The sequence below is a fragment of the Thermobia domestica genome, chromosome 18 (genome assembly GCF_964235325.1).
Source record: "Thermobia domestica chromosome 18, izTheDome1.hap1.1, whole genome shotgun sequence".
Taxonomy (NCBI): domain Eukaryota; kingdom Metazoa; phylum Arthropoda; class Insecta; order Zygentoma; family Lepismatidae; genus Thermobia; species Thermobia domestica.
In genome coordinates this window covers 85,178,550-85,191,314 of record NC_137471.1, presented here as the reverse complement: position 1 = coordinate 85,191,314, position 12,765 = coordinate 85,178,550, and the positions used below count along the sequence as shown (strand labels likewise).

Here is a 12,765-nt window from a genome sequence, read left to right as displayed (position 1 = left end):
CCATAACAGCGCAATGCTACACATAATACCCATTTTATGGCAATGTTGCTTTGAAATAAACACTCTGTATTTTGTAACCAAAGTACAAAAATACTTTAAAATTTACGAAATTATCATCAGGAAGACATGGTTCAACCATAAAAGCAAACTAAATATTTTAATGGTAATGCTATCAATGATCAATGCTTGCCCATTAAAGGGTTAAACTCAAAATCAACTCAACTCGTATTACTAAGAATCATAGCTAAATAAATAACTCGTTTACCACGGAAAATTATATATATATATATATATATATATATATATATATATATATATATATATATATATATATATATATATATATATATATATATATATATAAATTTCGCAATTTCTTTAAAAGAAATATAATCCCCTCATACACACACAAATATCAGTGTGCGAATTCTAGATGTATGGTTCTTACATTTCCCTCTCTTTACTTTTTAACTTTCCTGGGTTGAGGATGGGACTCAAAAGATATCAGAGCAGGTAGGTAAGAATCATTTAGACACGCCTTCTTATGTATTATAAAAAAGCATTTTCTTACAATGGATCATGACTCTCCCCCCCCCCCCAAAAAAAAACTCACTTATATTGAACTTAATTGAATTTTATTTCAAACCGAAAACTAAACAAATCAAATCGAAGCCTATTTTGTGAACTTTTTTTTTCCTGCTTTTCTATTATTCTCTGGAGGTTCAGTATATGAATACACTTTTCCCTTAAAGTGATTCTTTCTTTAACCTTGTTAAAAATAAAATATGAATAATAAATTCTATGTAGAATTCATTAATAATTCAATAGTATAGGAAAAGGTGGTAGCATGTAGTAGCAAACCTATCGATTTATGCTATTGAATTACCCCTTTTAAAGAAAAGTTATGGACATGAAAGGAAAAAGAAAAAAGAACCTAACAAAACATTATGTTGTTCTGGATCAAAATGGTTAGATTATACATGTGTTTACATACTATTATACAGGTCATAATGAAGCCTGAATAAATTAAAATAAGAATCTCTGAGCGATCTTACATAGCTGTGGTCAGAATGGAAAGAAATCCAGTATTATTCTGGGTTGAAGGTAGTTGTCTGTATATTTAGGGTTTGGTTTCCGTTTTTTTTTTTTTTTTTAGTTATTATTTTTTTTAGTTATTATTTTTTTTCCCTCTAACGGGCCTTTCCTGGTAAGATAATGAACACAAAAATAAACATAACACATAAATACATTTACTTTAAGAGAAAAAAACAAGAGAAAACGATATTTGGATTATAGTTATATACAGGAATTGAAAAATCCACTCGGCTTCTCGCCAGTGGCGAGTTGTTTTTTTTATATTTGGCGACTACAGACTGATCATTCAAAAACGTGAATTCAAGAATAATTATCAGATGTCACTCCTTTTTATTTGTAACAGACATGCTAATAAAAAAAAAGTTAAATGTATTCATATGTTTACGGTGTCGCAAAGTGATTTTTGTTTATTTGTATAAACACTGTGACTGCAAAACGGTCTGGCTAGTAAATTTATTGGCTGACAAGTACTTGCAACCAAGATTTTTCAACCCTTGGCTGTATCAATGTGTTTTCATCTCTATGTGTTTCAGTAAATTTATTTGCTATACATATTCATTTATTTTAACATACAAAGCAGTAAGGTACACGTAAATATTCTATAATAGGGAACAAGGCAACAACTAAACAACAAATAATGGCGATAATTCAATCAATCTTCGTCACTGTCTTCGTTGATTGGAATATTTTCAACTTTAGAGTCTGTTTTAAATAAATTAGTGACGAAAGAGAGAAAGAAAAATCATGAACATCTGGTAAAGAAATGTTCAAAGTGTTGACCTTGAGAGTCCTAAAATGATCAAAAGCTGTAAAAAAAAACGTTTTTTTCAGTTTTACTTATTTTTTTGATAATGTTGCCATTACTTTCAGACCCTAAAATAAATTTATGTTTTACCTAAAGCTATTACAACCATTTTGAACATAAAACCAGCGACGTGTTCCCCTTAAAATTTTCTTTACGATTTTTCGAAATTTTCTACCCGAAAAAAACAGTAAAAAACAAGAAAATACTCATCGATTTTTTGAAAAAATGTTCATATTTACACTTACATAGTATCTACAATCTGTGAAACTTTCAAATTATTTGGACCACCCCCGCCAGAACTAAAAAAAAGAAAAGATTAAATTTTGAGCATGTATTATAGGATAATTCGGTAAGGAATAGGGGTAGGGAGTCGAAACTTTTTGGGGGTGATTTGTAGGTAAAAACTAACATTTTGGGTCAATAATGACCCAACTTGGTTCAAGGGCCGATTTCACTATCATACTAGGAAAAGTCCTTTAATATACAATGATAACTTTTCATTTCTGTAAAAGCAATACCTTTAGTTAAACAAAATAATACATTTTGGTCAAATAATTTAAATAAATTTATACTCATAAAAGTAAATTAATAAAAGGTTTTCTTCTGTTTATTTGAAGAAAGAGTAAATTTAAAAATATACAAAATAATAATAATAATAACAGGGAGAATAAATAAAGTATTTAATTTTTACATTCCACGATTACGCTCTTTAGATTGAAGAAAGTGAACTATTAAGGAATATAAAATATTATGGAAAGATTGGTGGAATAAAAATGTGGGAGGAAACGGAAGGACTTCGAGAAAACTCACAGACACGATGTCCATCACAAATTCATATGGCCTGAGATACAACCACGTACCCGCCTCCGCATCAGAAGTGATCGCTCTATCACATTTATTTTCTTAAAATTAGTCCCAAGTAGTATTGTTTATAGTACAAGAATTTTCTTGTCTCGCAAACGAGATAAAATGTACCTTTTTCAAATTCGAGACAAAACGAGAATCACTACAATTCTCGATTCATTTTCGAGACAAGAAGCTAAATGAGACGAGATATTTCTTGGGTCTCATGAGACTAGTTCGCCCAAGTCTTAGTTCTCAAGCACTGTTTTAGGATTAGATTAAAAACTAGATTCTTGGCATCTAAGCATATATTAGCCCGTTACGTATGAGGGATAACGTCCGTCGGCAATCACACTACCTGCAGAATTGGAGTGGAAGAAAAGAAGCGACCCGGGAACATTATGTTAGGTACCACACCGCAGTAGCGTACGCAGGAATTTATTTTTTTTGGGGGGGGTCCAAACTGGACGAACTTTTACACATTTTCGAGCGAGTATTTTTATCGAGAATTGAAACCGGGACCACTCATACCAAAGACGAGAGTGTTAGCAACTACACTACACGGGGTCACAAACACTCGGTTACGTGATTCATAGTATAAAAAACTATAAATTGATTTTACGAGTATAATAAACAGCATTTGAAAATTCGCAAGTCATTCCGCAGTATACTACAATAGTAATTATCTTTTAAATGTTGTTATATCATACTTTTTGTGGAGCTTGTACGCATTTTTTAAAAAAAATACTGTCCTTCAATCATTCATTTCACACAAATAATTAAGTTACAATCACACCTATCGGCATGCATTTCCATTAACAGTTTTTTTAAAGAGAAAGGGAACGTTTATTTTAACAAAGAAAAAGAAAATCTAAAACACACACGTCAATTTTCATCACTTGCCACAAATGATCACGAAGTTTGCTAACTCTATTTTTTAATGCCGTCTATTGTAACACGGTGCTCACGCAAAACTATGCATTAATACGCTAATAAAAATCTGTGATGTATTACAAGTGTTTTCTGCAACGTTAATAACTTTTTTTTAATTCTTTTTTTAATAGGTGGTTTTCTTTCTTTTTAAATTTTTTTTTCTAAACTGTCTGCATGCTCCGTTTCATGCTTTAGCGCTCACCGTACATTATGTATGTATTTGTTCGAAGTTACTGCCTCTTTCGTCTTTGGCGACAAACGCTCCACCTACCGGCCAGCACGTCATATTTCCGACCAAGTGCCACACACATACAATTGCACGAAAGACACATCCTAGTGTGTTCCCGTCTGTTGTAAGTACAAAGAGTGTGGCTTTTGCGTGTCGAAGCGCCTCCCCCTACAACCCATAAATTCAATGCATGTTGGTCAGAAAACGTTTGGCTGGCAACGAAGCAGAAATTATTGTTGTATAACTTCCCTTTCAAATTTTCTTTCGTCAACTTTAGTTGGAGCAAAACAGTTACAGTAAAATCTGACTATTTCAGTCATTTTGGTGTCCACAAAATCCAACCTGTCCAAGGAGAAAAATAACAGTGTAGTAATAAAATTTTGCTAACAGAGGCGTAGCGTCCATTGATGCTGTGTTAACATTAAGATAGATTATGCAAGAGGTGCCCCAAAACAACTTTAACGGTGCATGTTGCGCGCGTATGGTTATTTTGGGGGCATAATTTTTAAATGAAAATGGTACAATCAAACTGGAAAATGATATATAGGGCAAAGCATAAAAAGCAGTAAAAGCATAATGGATTTTTTCACCTATGGTTGGTACCATATCTGTGATTTTCACTACTTTATGTATCCAAATTTGATAATTTTGTAAGCATAATAAATCATAATTTACAGAAATAAAGCATAAAGCGTAATGCTTAAAGCTTTTTATTCCAGAACCTGTATATGTGTATATCAAAGAGAAATATGTTAGTATATTTTGTGCTAAAAAAAAAAAAAAATTATCAACAAAGGCTGTTATCAATGCCGCAAACAATGGATATCAACTACCAATTGCCTTTAAGCGTAACAATGGAAAGTTCGAATTCCTCCTCTCTTCGCACCTTCTGCTCAGAAGGATTTTTTTTTCTCACTGTGTGTTAAAAGGCAGGCAAGACAGGTTGTGCTTATTCCAATATGCCAAAATCAAGAGTTTATGCAATCTGAGAGAGTAAAAGAATTCTCAACTTATCATTTCAAAGTACAAGGCGGTAATCTACTTTGTGCTCTTTGTTATGAATTCATTAAATATGAGAAGACTACTGTGCAGCTACATGTTTCTTCTTAGAAACATCGCTTAAGGAAAATTTACACAAAATGATGTTTTACTGATGTAATTTTAGTGAGAAAAATTAATAGTTATATATAGACCTACATTTTAATAGAAATGCTTAAAAATGAAATATAATTCAGGGAACAGTATATTAAGGCATGATTGAAGAAAAAATAGCATAATAAAGCATAATATAAGGAAAAATAAAGCATAATATAGAATAATAAAGCATAATAGAAATGCTTAAAAATGAAATATAATTCAGGGAACAGTATATTAAGGCATGATTGAAGAAAAAATAGCATAATAAAGCATAATATAAGGAAAAATAAAGCATAATATACAGCTGTATAAAGCATAAAGTTGGTTGCCCTAATGATAGACTATATTTGAAGAAGAAAGGCCATTAGGGCATAGAATGGTAAATTTGGAATGAGAAACGTAAATTTGGAAAGTAGAACGGCATTTTCTTAAACTTTAGCGTCCCTTTCAGCAGCAAGGCTATATGAAACGTGGACCTACATTTTAACGTAGAGTCCGAACCACATGAAGTTCTATCGGGAATCGAACTTGGATCTCCCGCGTCAATTGCGCACACTAGCCATATAATCACAAGGGAGCTTGGTAAATTTATGGGGGTTGCAGCCAAGCCCTTGGTATGATATAATAATCATTTAAGAATAATGGATTAAATATTCAGAATAATCGGCTTTCTTCAAGAAAATTTTGTTCGGGGGACGATCAAAATGTAAATATCAGGGGACTGTATCTATTGCTGAGACGTTACTTGCTAAATGACATGATCTGCGAAAATGTCCTCTTTTTTTAGCACTTAGGCTATATGAGACAGCTAGACTATCTACAGAGTAACGTGAGATCCGAACTACATGAATTCCCAACGGGAATCGAACACGACCTCCCACACCGAAGGCACATGCGCTACCCATATAGATATATCTAAGGAAGTTCGTGACCTGTGAAAATGTGACGTGCAACTGCTATTCAATTTATCTCAGCTCTGGTCGGGGAGTGATTAGGAGTGGCAGATGAATGATTAATGACAATAAATGATGAAAATTGGTGAAATGGTAATGTGCTTGGAATCGAACCAGGGACCTCTCGCACTAGAGATATATATGCGTTGTACCACTAATCCACCCTGGCTAATTGTTCGAATAGCTATTTGACTTATCATAATACTAAGTAATGTGACGTCACTGTTTGGTCACCTACCGAAAATTTAGAAGCTTCAGTTCTTCTTGTTTTGACGTTAGAAGTACATTATTTAATATCGTTCATGAATTTTCTTTCCGCTTTCTCTTTTATCTTCTGCCATACTTTATAAATATTATGGCAACTCTTGGGGAAAGTCGCATCAGTAAAATTAGACTTTCATGGCATCATACGGAAGAAAACTTAAATAATGTACGTTGTGTACACAAATTAAAATATTAGATAAAATTTCTTTCCTTAAGAGTCTTCATCCCGGCGAAATTAAAATACCACTAATTTTACAGTAATTATGTGATATCTTCAAATAGATAAAAGATAATTGAAATACGGAACAAGAGCGCCCTAGACAATATTATTTTGCGTGAGATACCGTTATCACAAGTCACCTAGTGGCTTTCCGTTTTCAGCTGTTTGGAAACGCGAAAATAAATGCCGATTTTCAAAATGGCTCGAAATCGAAAGCAGATAAGTGAGTCGTGATAACGGTTTCTCATGTAAAATGATATTGTCTAGGGCGGTCTTGTTCCACATTTCGATTATCTTTTATCTATTTGAAGATATCACATAATTACTGTAAAATTAGCGATATTTTAATTTCGCCGGGATGAAGACTCTTAATCTGAAGCAATAGAAGCAATTTTACTTACATGGGTTGCCTTAAGATCCGCTACTGATCACATCTTTAACAAGAATAATTTCGTCTAAAACAAAGTCCTAAATAATTTATTTTACTCTTTTAAACTCCTACCTCAATTTTCGAAAACACTTTCACATTGCACTTTCTTCCACTTATTAATTAGTTCCCCCTTAAAAAAAAATGTCCAGTATACAAAATCTATAAAAATAGACTACAACGACAGTATTGAATATTGTCACTTCCTACAAAACGCATTGAAAAGGTGCGCGTACCGCCAGCTGTTGGTCCCTTAAATTCACCTTAAATGTTGTAGGTTTTCCATCCTATTCACTTTAGATAAATATTCAATATAAACTAAAATGATACAAATTATGTTCATTCCCACATATTTTAAATAAAGCCAACACAATGTTCTGCCACATAATAGATAGTAATGTGTGTTGCTAATGTTGAATAACACTCTTAAGGACCAACCGCGGCTGACGGACGCAGTGATTCTGGGCATCGAAACTATAGGACGTAGCAGTGTCCAACATAGGGGCTTTGTGGCTATACTGAGACACTGCCTTGCTCAAGAGTGACATGTAATCACAATTTATCCTAGCTCCAGGAGAGTGGGGGAATTTCCCCAGAAGTACGCCTGAGAAAAACATTGGCACAACATAACAAAAAACTCTATGGCCTATGGAACCCGGAGGTTCAGTGCCGTGTTCACAAAAGCTCTCCATTGACTTCTATTCTTAGCTAATTGCATGCAGTTTCTACTTTGTCACAACATAATTTCTATAATTAATACAATTGCATAAGAAACTGAAAAGATTATCTTAGCAATAACAAAACTCGCAATTGTGCCAGTCTAGGTCAATGTTACTGTCCTTTTTATTATTCTTAATCTTGTTCTTGGAGTACCCAAAGGTCTCTTACCCAAATAGAGCTCACATGGTTGATTGTATGTATGTATGTGTGTGTGTGTAATTCATATCCGAGAATGTGTCTCGACCATAAGCTAATGAATGATTGCCGGTGATCTGTAGCCATTACAAAGTTATGAATTTTGTATACCTTCTCAGTAGACACTGATCGCGATTTTCTTTAAAACTTTTTTTTTTTTTTTTTTGTAAATTCTGTAAATCTTCTATTCACCTCTGTGACTTCAGTGACTGATTTCTATATCCATACATATAACATATATAATTAAAAAAAGAAATGAAATCTTTCAGTATAACGTCCCACATTTATACCCTTTAGGCTGAGGAAGACGATGACGAAAACAAGTGAATAATGATGGAAGAATTGATAACGAGAAAGTGGGAGGAAACGGGAATATCCCGAGGAAATCCATGGACACGATGTTGTCCACTACAAACTTACTTGCCGGGTTCGAACCAGGAACCTGACGCACCAGAGGTAAGCGCTCTACCACTGAGCCACCATGACCCCAGATATATAATTAAATAAAAAATAATAAACATATTTTAGAGGCTCCGGGAAGCAACTGTATGTTGTATTTTCTAACTTTTCAGTGAGCTGGAAAACAACGTTCAATATTCCTCATTCAATGTAATGCAATAAAGCATAGCAAATAAGCTACAGGTACACATCCGAAATTAAACTACCTTGTACCTACGTAGTGTTCTGTAGTCCAATCTCAACCCATTTCACCTAGTAACTCAATTTCACCGGAAGTGGCGCTTATCATTATTTTCTCCTGAGCCGCTCATTTATAGATAGGTAGTTACTTTTAAAAAAAGAAAAAAGAAAAGAAAGAAAGAAAGAATAATTAAAATGTTAAGATCTGTCTCAGATACTTGTAAAACAAATTTATACTTTCACGCTCTAGAATTACAGAAAAGGTAGTATATTTTGTTTTAAATGGGTAAAGTGTATGTTAAACACGTATAAAAACGAAATGAAATGAAATAATTTACTTTTACATGCTACGATTATGCCGACAAGGCTAAACGAGATGGTGATCGTTGAGAAATGAAAGAAATGGTGGAATGAAGAAAGTGGGAGAAAGCCGGAGAACCCCGAAAAAATCGAACGCATACGGTGTTTGTCCACCACAAATCTCACTTGGTGGTAGCTGGGACCGAACAAAGGATCCCATACACTAGAGATGAACACTGTCACAAATCTTACTAATACGAATTCAATCGTTATATCAGTAATTCCATGCTCAATATTAACAAATAATGTTAATGAAAGTTTGGTTATTACTAAATTATCAGCATACTGTGTAGTGTTACTCTTTTATTGAAAAAAATACGTGCCTTATAGTCAGAAGCCCCCATATTCAATGCATAAATAAATAATCTGTTCCAGTAGAATAGAAAACTGTTATTTATTATTGGGAACTAACGACGTACCTTTTAGAGCAATAATTCTCTTATTTTTTCGAAAAACATGCATAAAAATTTACCATCAGACGTGTTGCTTTTGTTTAGCTGCATGTGATCTATCAACTAATACATGTCTCATAATTGAATAATATTGTGGTTATACAAAACTTAAAACTGTTCCTCTTGCTTTGGAACCTCTTTCCCTTAATTAAAACTGAAATCTGACGAAAGTAGTTACTTGTATCTCATAATGCGTCTGATGAAGGGAATAATACGTTGTCGAAACTGTAATACTATCATTTATTAAAAGTGATTTTTTTTGGAGTCAGTCTTTAGTTTTAATTAATTAAAAAATTAAAGTTTAAGAGTTAGTTATAATATTGAGTTATATCTCATTACCATAACCGTGTACTGTGGTACTGCGTACTATGTGTAATATGGTAAAAATATATTGTAGAAATGTTTCTTTACAGCACACAATCTATATAAGATCAAACCTACAATTTAATATGGGCTTCGAGCTACATGAGGTATGGTTAAATAATTCATTTCCTATATTCAACACAGAAGAACGGTGTTCGTGCTCAGATTAGAACAATCCAATCAATCAATCGAGTCACATAAACATCTGAAATCTAACCTTCTCTCATGCTAAAAGAGCATAAAAATCATTTAGCTACAAGGTAGTGCAAGAAATAATTCAATTAACAATACTTATATATGAAATTCAGTGTTCCATTAATGAGGAAGTTAAAGCTATAATCGAGAAATCCTCGGTTCGAGTCTGAAGTTTTGTACCAATTTTCCTTAGCCCTATGAGACAAATCAGTGGCCAATTAGAGCGATGCCTCAGACTGTAAGGAGTCCCCAAGATTCGGAAATTCATACTACCTAGCATTCCTAAAGACAAACAGTTCACCAATTTAATATCAGAAGAAAAAAGTTGAATCATTCCTTCCAAAAACCAAAATTTTGACTAAACCATTGACGTAAATGTCCATACTTTCCGTTAAATATAATTGGTTCTTATCGATTTTCATACAAAAAAAAAACTTCTTGTCTATCTTCCATTCCAATCATTACAAAATAAATCGATCTCTTGCTGCTTTAATATGATTCCGTATCTTATATAGAAAAATAGAAAGAAATCTTACATTTAGGATCCATGGATTTGTTAGAATTGAATTTTCATTTCAAAGAAAATGGTGCGGAAATGGATAAAAAGCCAAAGGTAGAGAGTGCTTTCACCTCTCAGTGGTAGAGTGCTCACCTCTTGTACTACGGGTCCCTGATTCGACCCCAGGCTAGGTGAGTGCAATGTCCATAATTTTCTACCATTTCCTTCCATATTTTCATTCCACCTATAATCATTCACTTTCATTAATAATCCGTCTCTTTTAACCCAAAGGGCTTAACTGAGGGTCGTAACACTAGAAGTTTCGCTTCATTTCAAAAATACATTATATTGGCTAATCACGAAGTCACATGGCCTAAAATCAAACCTAATAATATATTCACCAAAAATTTCCGATTGTATGTAAATGACAAAGCATTATACGCATTAGTGCCCTCTCTGCTGGTCTAATGGATCGTGCACACGCCTTTGTTGGCACGGAGCTCCTGGTTCCATTCCAGAGGAGAGAGCATTGAACATCTTACGGTGAGTCGGATTCAATCTTAAAATATAACCTGAATGACAAAAAGGTACGTCAAACTCCCACAAACTAACTATCCATACCGTAGATACCTAAGATACTGACTATAGACATCTAATAACAAAGGCAACATTTCACCAAATTACTCTATAATTGTTGGTTATGGCTGACCAGACATCTTTTGTGGACTATGGTCAAGAAGTGATGTATGGACAGCAGATCAAATCCTATCTCTATTACCCTTGGAATTCTAGAGCGGAATTTACTGCCAGACAATTCAAGCATTTGACCAATTATCACAGTGTTGAATCAAGACCGAAAATTCTTTATCTCTAGTGAGATTTGAACTAAGAACCACGTACACTAGAGACATGATTTACTCATTAAAAAAAAAACAAATGCATATTAGAATCACTTTTCTCTCTTACTACTAGAGTACAAGTTTTTAATTAAATTATCAAAGGCGGAGCTCTAGCCCGCGACCGACACGTTAGGCTAATGACTTGTCGAGTACACGAAACCACTCTGGCATGCGAACAAAAGCCAAAGAAGTATGCAGAATAAAAAGTAAGTTTTAAGGAATAGTAAACAATGAGCAAAGTATTGTATAATATCTAAATCACAATAGTATAACGAGCAAAGTATTGTACGATGTCTAAATTACAATAGTAAACAAAGAGGAAAGTATTGTACGATATCTAAATCACAATATTACACAATAAGCAAAGTTTTGTACGATATCTAAATGACGATGTTACACAATGAGCAAAGTTTTGTATAATATCTAAATCACAATCGTAAACAATGAGCAAAGTATTGTACGATATCTAAATCACAATAGTAAACAATGAGCAAAGTATTGTACGATATCTAAGTCGTAATAGTAAACAATGAGCAAAGCATTGTGCGAAATCTAAATCCTATGTGCATGAAACTAATAGCTGTTCAAAGCAAATTCTAATACCAACCTTACTGGCGACGATAAAGTAACAATAAGTAACATCCAAACCACAAATACTTTGATCACTAATTACAAAGTCAAAGACTTCTTGCAGAAGCAAACAAAAAGAGAAAAAAGAAGACAGTAATACCTTCACGTATGGAATTCTGAAGGTAACGTATAAAAGTATGCATGCAAGCATGTGTGATGTGTGTAATATATGTTAGCGAACGCCAGTATGTGTTCCTATACTATACGTACATACCTGTACATGAGAGAGAGAGAGAGATCATGTTAAAGAAAAGACCACGTCGCCAGGCGGATAAACACACGCAAATGAGACGACCAGCCTGCAGTATGTAGAATGTTAAAGAAGCCTTGGGCTAAAAGAATAGGCAAAGAAAATAAAAAAAAAAACACAGCGGATGAGGTGGAACAGTAAAAGAAGCAAGAAGAGTAAAGAGAGAAAGAAGGGGAAAGGAAGAACCTGGTAGAGTGGGTAAAAAGAAGACGAAATACATTTAAAAAAAACACAAGAAGAGTTTGTAACAAGTCTCTTGTCTGTGCCTTTCTATGTGTGTGAGTGAGTGTGTGTGCTTAATGTATGCATATGTACAAAAGAGGTTTTCTTTACTAGTATATAGACCAACATTAACCTTACCGTCACCCTGTTAGGTACCTCCAAAAAAAATTAACATACAGTTCCCTTAAAACTCTCTCATACATCACCTCATTTCCCTAACAGTACCCCCATATATTCGAAGACAAAAAGACCCGATTTGCATATACCGGCCAAACCCTATCCTGTCCTTTTTTTTTTTTTTTTGTTAGCTCATATGCATATGCACACGTATGCCATCACTGATTTGTCTGTTTTTGTACTATCTCCCCTCCCCTCTTTCACATTACCTTTTCTTCTGTTCTTGACTGGTTTTCTTCTGGTACTTTGTCCGCTGCC

The 12,765-nt window shown here is 33.8% G+C and overlaps 1 long non-coding RNA gene across 3 annotated transcripts in view; it reads right to left on the bottom strand.

The window, feature by feature from the left end:
• LOC145675725 (uncharacterized) overlaps positions 1–12,214 on the bottom strand; it is a 116,020-nt gene extending 103,806 nt beyond the window's left edge. For all 3 annotated transcript variants that reach the window (XR_014129199.1, XR_014129201.1, XR_014129200.1), the window contains exon 1: positions 12,073–12,214. This is a non-coding gene — a long non-coding RNA (uncharacterized LOC145675725). The remainder of the gene's footprint in view (positions 1–12,072) is intronic.
• Positions 12,215–12,765: the final 551 nt, after the last annotated feature.